Source organism: Phocoena sinus, chromosome 13 (assembly GCF_008692025.1).
Source record: "Phocoena sinus isolate mPhoSin1 chromosome 13, mPhoSin1.pri, whole genome shotgun sequence".
NCBI lineage: Eukaryota > Metazoa > Chordata > Mammalia > Artiodactyla > Phocoenidae > Phocoena > Phocoena sinus.
The window spans coordinates 78359900-78367645 of NC_045775.1; the positions used below are offsets into that span (position 1 = coordinate 78359900).

Here is a 7746-nt window from a genome sequence, read left to right on the forward strand (position 1 = left end):
GCAATGAAATACCAAAACACTGGTTGATAGCAGCTATCTGGGTGTGGTAACAGTAGACATGATGTTAAGTTCTTTATGTGTTTTTGGTGTGTACCTGCTGTTTAAAAATAAATACGTATGTGCAAAAAACAAACAAATAAATATGTATGATGTTTGTCATCAGCAAAGATAAATTAAATTTGTTGAATTAAATAATGATTGAATCTCCCTGCTCACTTTAAAGACCGGGAGGTTCTTTGCCAACCCCCTACCCACCAGGTTGCCGGTGGACGACCAGAGTGAGACGGGGGCGGGCCTAAGAGGGTCTGCATGGGTATTTGTTGCTTCTGACCCCTCACTGCTACCACCGCTCAACTGGCTGCAGGGTGACCTCTCTGACGTTGGTGTAGGGACCTACTCGGAGCCCCAGAGCTGGGATGAAGTTTGAGATGAAGACATTTGAGATTTGACAGTTACAGTAAGAAGCCTTCTCAGAGCTTTCCTTATCTGACTAAAAGCAGCAAATTCTGAGAAATAAGGCAGCCATAAATTCCTTCTGCAGGGCAGATCTACCCCCAGAAGGGAGAACTCAATAAAATCTACCCCGAACCCCTTCTCTAGGAGAGATTTATGGCCCACAAGGAGAATGCAAAAACACTCGCACCTGTAGAGACCAACATTATCACTACTTTGTCATTTCTCATTTGTTCTAAAAACCCATTTGTCTTTGGAAAAGAAACCTATTTGTTCTTCCCAGAGAAGGCTTTTTCTCTGCGCTCCCTCTCCCCTACTAATTTAGGTATATAAGCCTTTAACCCTTTAACAAGCCAGCTACTTCTCTGACTGGCTCCCACGTGCAGGCCAATGAACCTTTTTCTACTGTTAATCTTTTGCCAGTTTAATTCGCAGGTCCCAGTGACAAAATCTTAGAGGGTAGGGGAAAAGGTTTTTTTCCCCCGTCTCCCACATAGCGAAGATGATCTCCTCCATGAATCCACCAGTCTAAATCTGTGTTTGCCTAAGTAGGCATATGGTACACATAATAAACATTTTTAATAGTTAAGCATGTATTTGAATATGCTTTAAAAAACCCCACGATTTCACAGATAGTGTTGCTAAGTATCACGCTAAAGTAAATAATGCCTACTTCATGTTGTGTTTTTCAAATTGTGTGTATTCGAGGAAAAATATGAAATAAAATAGTATAGGTGGAAAACTCTTCTGTCAAAAATCATGACAAGCTATGTAAACGGGTGGGCTGAATCCAACCTTTCAAGCACTTACTCTTTTGGAGGAAGACGTGTCGAGGGTCTTCCTTCTTATGCTAATTAGCTTTCATCAGCCATTGACTGACCAACAGGAAATTCAGGTTGCACAACCAGAGGAAAAGCAAGGCTCTGGTGTTACATAAAAAAGACAACAGGTGGGCTCTCCTGGTTGCGCAGTGGTTAAGAATCCGCCTGCCAAGGCAGGGGACACGGGTTCAAGCCCTGGTCCGGGAAGATCCCACATGCCGCGGAGCAACGAAGCCCGTGCGCCACAACTACTGAAGCCCGCGCGCCTAGAGCCCGTGCTCCGCAACAAGAGAAGCCACCGCAATGAGAAGCCCCCGCACCGCAAGGAAGAGTAGCCCCCGCTCACCGGAACTAGAGAAAGCCCACGTGCGGCAACGAAGACCCAACACAGCCAAAAATAAAATAAATAAAAATTAAAAAAAACAACTTTATAAAAAAAAAGAGAGAACAGGTATATGCTGACATCGCGAAGGAGGGAGACAAGACTCAGAGGGGCTTTTGTCTGGGCCCCCCCACCCCCAAAAGGTTGGTGTTACCCTGGGGGTGCTCACACATAAGCCTGCCCAGAGCAACAAAGCCCTAGGCTGCCCGGTGCCCTCTCTGTGCCAGCTGGAACAGATCATGTCTATCAACAGTTGCCCACAGGGACAGAGCGGGCAGTCTGGCTTGGCAGCTTCCAGCAGGAACGGCCCTGGGGCCCCAAGCTCCTCCCCAGGGAGACAGCCCGCACACCTGTGCTTCCGGAGGCCTCTTCTCTCCTGTATGCCTCAGCCCTTCCACTCATCCTCCAAGGGCACACTGAGAGATGCCAGGAAGGCAGGGACCCCTCGTTGGCCGTCCTTGTTTACAAGGACCCCCGCCCCACCCCTGCCCAGGTTCCCAGGCTGAGAGGATGCTTTCCTGAGATTGCGGAGCCAGCAAAGGGCAGAGTTCGAAAGTGCATCCGTGCCTCCTTGCTGGGCCAGCCTGTCCATCCACTTCTCAAGCCTGTTCATCCACAACCCGGGGCTTTGTTCCAGTGGGGCCTATTTTGCACTTAATGCTCTCCCATAGTGACCTCACCCACTCCCACACGTTCATCTCCTACCCACTCGCTGAAGGTTCATGAACCCTCCCCAGCCCGGAGTCCTAAATGCCAACGGAAATCCTTTAGCCAGGTGAGCAGGACTTCAGAATCGATAGGTGCCCGGTCACCTGTCCACGCGCCCGTGAGCATGCCTCCCCGCACCCCCCACCCCGTGCCCAGCCCTGCACTCCAGGTCCTGTCTGCAGCATCGCATGTGCCCCATTTCCCAAGTTAGCAGGCACCCTTCACGCCTCCAGCGTCCAGTCCTGCTGGTTCTCCGTCCCCGGCAGCCCCTCTGCTCGTCACCTATCTGGAGAACCCCAGGGACCTCCTGCCTCTCAGGTGCACGTCCACAGTCTGTCCCAATTCTCCTCCGGGAGATCACTCCTGCCCTTGAAAATCCTTCCTGGCTGACCCCCACCCCACTACCTCTCCTCATTGCCTTTAGGGAGAACCAAACACGGGCATTTGAGACCCCCAGCCTCTCCTAGGACCACACACTCCCACCCTGAACCACACCCCCAGTCTACGGGGCTCCCCGGAATAGTTCCTGGAAATTTCACAGGTTGGCGTGTCCTCATGCTGTGCTCCTGGTCAGCTCTGTTCCCTTCCCCATCCTCCTTTCTACCTATCCAATCCTCTTCAGCCTCCAGGGCTCACCCCCATCATGCCATTTCTCCAAACAAGCTTTCTAGACCAAGCCGGTAAGAATCAACCATTACGATAATTCCATAATTCCAACCACGGAAAGCAGTGCAGCGGTCAGAAGCAACAAACCGAGTGTCCAGGGAGCAGCTAGATAAATCTTCTCAAAAAACAGCACCAGGTTTAAAAGTAAGGTCATGATTTGTAGCACAATACAACGTACGTAAGTTTAAAATACATGCATATATAAATCAACATCATATATTTCTCTAAAGTAGTCCAGATCCCAGGATAAACATATCATAAATATATCAGAATAGCTGCTGTGTACAAAGGTAGGGAAGATGGTGAAGGGCAGTCAGTGGGACTGGAGTTGAGGGATGAAGAGAAAATCATCATAAGAACCCTTATAATTCAATAATAACAAGACAAAAATCCAAGTTAAATCACAGGCCAAGGACATGAACAGTCCCCAGAAAGACAAAGGGCTTAAAACATACAGGAGACTCACAGCGCCGCTCACTATAAATACCTATTAAAACGACCACGTGATGCCATTTTTTTGGTTTTGCCAAACTGGCAAGAACAGTTTATAACACCAAGCCGGCATCAACTGAAATCTAAAATACACAGAGCCTTTCAATCAGTCATTACACATTTATGGACTTCGCCTGCTGAAACAGTCACAGAAGTGAGCAAAGATGTAGGTACAAGTATCCTTAATGCATAGTTGTCTATCACAGCAAACAAACAAATGAAAATGGGGAAAACAATTTAGAAAACCATAAAGGAATGGCTAAATATGCTAAATCCATTCAGTGAGATATTACACATTTATTTTAAAAGGATGAAGCACATCTATATGTCCTGAATTTGTATATTAAGTTAAAAAAGAAGGGGGACGCGGTTCAAGGTACAGACATGAGTTGGCCGCCTGCACAGCACGCGGAACTTCCCCAACCAGGGATCGAACCCCCGTCCCCTGCCATGGAAGCGTGGAGTCTTAACCACTGGACCATCAGGGAAGTCCCAGACCTGAGTATTCGTATTCTTATTATTTGTGTAAAGAAAAAAGAAAGAAAAGAAAAAGTATAATATGTATATGTTCATTTACAAATGGAACATAGGTCTGCAAGTATTCTCAATTGCCTCTAAAGAAGATAGGGAATCACAGGACAGGAGAAGGAAGGAGATTTCTCACTGTGTTCCTTAAGGGCTGTTTGAACCAACACTTGTAAAAAGATTTTTAACACAGGCAAGTAGTACCTTTCAAAATATTTTTAAAAGAACTTTTAACCCATGCAAATATTATCTTAAAAAGCAGAAAAGAAGTGGAATGCACCCATAAGTCCTGCTGTCTTCTCTCTAACCAGCCCCTGCTGTGAGGCACCCTGGAGACCCTTTCTACTGCAGACAAACATCCCTTCAGCCAAAACCTCTCTCTCTCTCAGAGCACTTGGCTCTAAAACTGCACCACTTGATTATAAATCCTGATTCTCCACTTACTAGCTGTGTAAAAGTGGGCAACTTTCTTATTCTCACTGGGCCTCAGTTTTCTCATCTGTGAAACGGGGTGGTCCATACATCACAGACGTGCTGTGAGAATAATTTGTGTTTGCACACGAAGTGCTCAAGAGAACCTGGCATATCGTACATGCCCGATATCCTCTCCTGTTTTCCTTTTAAGTCTACTAATGAGATCGTTCTTTTGAAAAACAGAAGATTATTGGAATTTTCCTAGAAGGCAACAGTTGTTCTCCCCAAATCAAGACTTTACTGATTTGGAAAACTTAGTGTGTACCTCCCACTTTAGCCCATGTTGTTGGATGGATGCTGCATATAAGGAAAGCAAGTGATACCTCTCCTGCCAAGAGACACGCTCTCCATCTCTGGTGATCACCTGTTCCCCTGCTAGTGTAAAACTCCAGGCCTGACCCTGAGTTTTCTTGGCAGCATGTAAATCTTCCTGCCGCGGCAGTTGAGAGCATCACCTGCTTTCCTGCATGCCTCCGGTCAGCAGGCTGAGCCCCGCCCCTGCCTCCTCTAATGAGAGCCTCAGAGATGCCTGCTCACCTCTCAGAGCCACCATGGCCTCCTTCCTGTTCAGCAATGCCCAGCATGCTCCAGCCTCCTTCATGTCTCAGGGCCTTTGCACTTGCCGTTCCCTCTGCCTGGAATGTTCTTCTCCCAGCTAGTCACATGCCTGTGTCTTGTCTACATCCAGCTCCTCAGCACAGCCTGTCCTGACCACCCTATTGAACCCAGGAGGTCCCCTCACCTTCTAACCCCTTAAGCTGCTTTGCTTTTGTTCACAGCATTTATCTGACATGACATTAAAATTGCTGTTATTGTTACCGTCCATTTCTCTCCACCAGAAAATAAGCTCTAGGGAGGAAAGACTGTCTTGTTCAGTGATGTATCCTTAACACCCAGAATAGTGCCTAACATACGGGCTCTCAGTATTTGTTGAATGAATGAACAAATAATCGAGTCAACAGGATATGTTTTCTGGGGAAGCTTAAATCTCCACCTCAGATTTAAGCCTCCCAACAAGGACACTCTCAGGACTCCACAGGGGGGCTACTCACCTCTCATCCTTTATACACTGATCCCTTGTAGGTAGCTCATAAGTCCCTGTTCGTGGTCACAGAGGACATCCTATCCTGTGCCCCCAGAATCTGAGGGCCTGAAGATGGTACCATTTTCCTACCTTATTTAGAAAGCCTGCTTGCTACCTTTTCTAGCTCAGGGCCGAGTTCTCTGATCTGTTTCACGGTCATGCCCGTCATCATCCTGTTTTGTTTTGTTTTACAGCATTTAATCCCTCTCTGGACTAATGTGATTCATCTCCTTACTTATTTTCTCTCTCCCGCAATTCATGTAAACAAGAGCAGCCGTATTCCCACTGCCTTCATACCTGATGAGTGGTTGGCACTCAGTAAATATATGTTGAATGAATGGATGAATGGATGAATGACCCTTCTTCAGAACCCTCACATAAAGGAAGAAAGAAATGAACACTGGGTACTATCTGCTGTCTAAACCTGACCTTGACTTTTCTTATGTAGAGGGGCTCAGAGACATCCAATTAGTTGCTAATTACATCCAATCAGCTCTGGGCCAGGGGAAGGACTGGGTTAATGAGGTCAGGGGCGGGTGGAGCCCCCAGCTGCCCTGGCCTTCACGTTGATGCTGCCCACCTGACCTAGACATGCAGGCCATGGACACAAGGGCCTGGGTCAGCACACTTAGCAAAGTGGGAAAAAAACGCCTGCAAGGAACTCACAGCCCTGGCTCCACTGTTTTACTGAAAGAAGCTAAACTCAATCCTAGAGCCAGAAAGAACCCTAGAGGGGAAAGTGAGTTTGTCCCCTGAGCAGACACTGTTTACCTTCTTAGGAACCTCTGGTGTTTTCTGACCAGACACACCCAGAAGGGCCAAGGAGAAGGGCCAAGGAGAGCGGCCAGCATCCAAGGGAGTGGGGAAGAGCTGGGCTCTCCTCCATCCCAGTGCGCTCCTGGCAGGGGCAGCCTGCCAGACTGGCCAGGCTCCCAGCAAGCAGGGAGCAGGGAGGAGGGCCCCGCCGGGTCACCGGCCTAGGGGCCACTGAGGTCAACGGGTGATAAGGAGTTAGGCCCTCGGTGTCGCCCAGGTCTGATGCTGGACGGTTTTAAGGGCTCCTCCTGCAACCAGGTGCACCCCGCCCGGCTGGATGAGCCTATGGAGCTACCGCACCCCAGGCCGGGCAGTTTGACTCTCCCAGGGAGCGTCCCCCTGCTGTCGGTGGCCCCGCCCCCTGATGAGGTTGAACGCTGAGGACCCCACCAGCCCCACTCGCTCTCGCCCCTCGGAGCCTCTTCCCGCTCTCCCCGGCTGCGCAGATGCTCCCTCGCTCGGCGGCGTCCCCAGTGCGCGGCACACTCTCCGCAGCGAGGCCGGCGCGTGGGCCCCACCTGCCCTTACCAGTGTCCCGCTGGGCTCCTGCTCCGGCCGCCGGCCCCGGGCGCCCCATGGCCCGGAGCCCAGGCGCGGGCCGGGGACGGCGGGGAACGCGGGGCGGCGGCTGCGCGGGGGACCAGGCCGGTCCAGCTCCGGCGCGCGGCTCGCGCGAGGCACTGGGTTTCCGGCGGGGAGACGGAGGGCGGTGGCCGGGCCGGCGGCGCGGGGCGGGGCGGGCGAAGCCGTCCGACTGGTCTGACGGCGGCGGGCGGGCGCCTCCTGCGCGACCTGCGCTGTCCCCGTTGGGCCGCCGGCGCCCCGAGCCCTCTGTCCGGAGTCTTCCTCCAGCTCGGAAACCAGCCGGAAGCCCAGACCAGCCCCAGACGGGTGCACGCCCCGAGCCGGGTCAAAATCCGAGTCCCTCCAAACCCATTCTGTGCCAGTTCTTTCGTGGGCGCCAGAAAAAACTGCATCATTTCAGCTCAGAATTTCAGCTGTCTGTAACTGTTGACTTACAGACAACTGGTGAACTTTCGCTAGCTGGTTTGGGGATCGGTGGCTTGGAGGCAAATAGTTGTGTCTTGAAACTTCAATTTGTTTTAGCAAACATGTCCTCAGACGTAGTGATATTGGCAAGAAGCTCTTGTTTTTTAATGTCCCACTTGATGCCACTCTCTGGTTTCCATTTCTGTAACTATATAAGACACCATATGTGAAAATAGAAGTTGATTCCATTTTTCCAGTATAGCCAGTGATATTTCAGCTTCCATAGAGATTGACAACGTGGAGAAGTCCGTCTCTATGGGATGCTGAAGGTCCTC

At 50.2% G+C, this 7746-nt stretch overlaps 1 protein-coding gene across 1 annotated transcript in view; it reads right to left on the minus strand.

Moving 5' to 3' along the window:
* Positions 1-7101, minus strand: part of PSD4 (pleckstrin and Sec7 domain containing 4) — a 37179-nt gene extending 30078 nt beyond the window's left edge. Inside the window, exon 1 of the mRNA XM_032652583.1 lies at positions 6950-7101. The gene's annotated coding sequence lies outside the window, so the exon portion shown is untranslated. The remainder of the gene's footprint in view (positions 1-6949) is intronic.
* Positions 7102-7746: the final 645 nt, after the last annotated feature.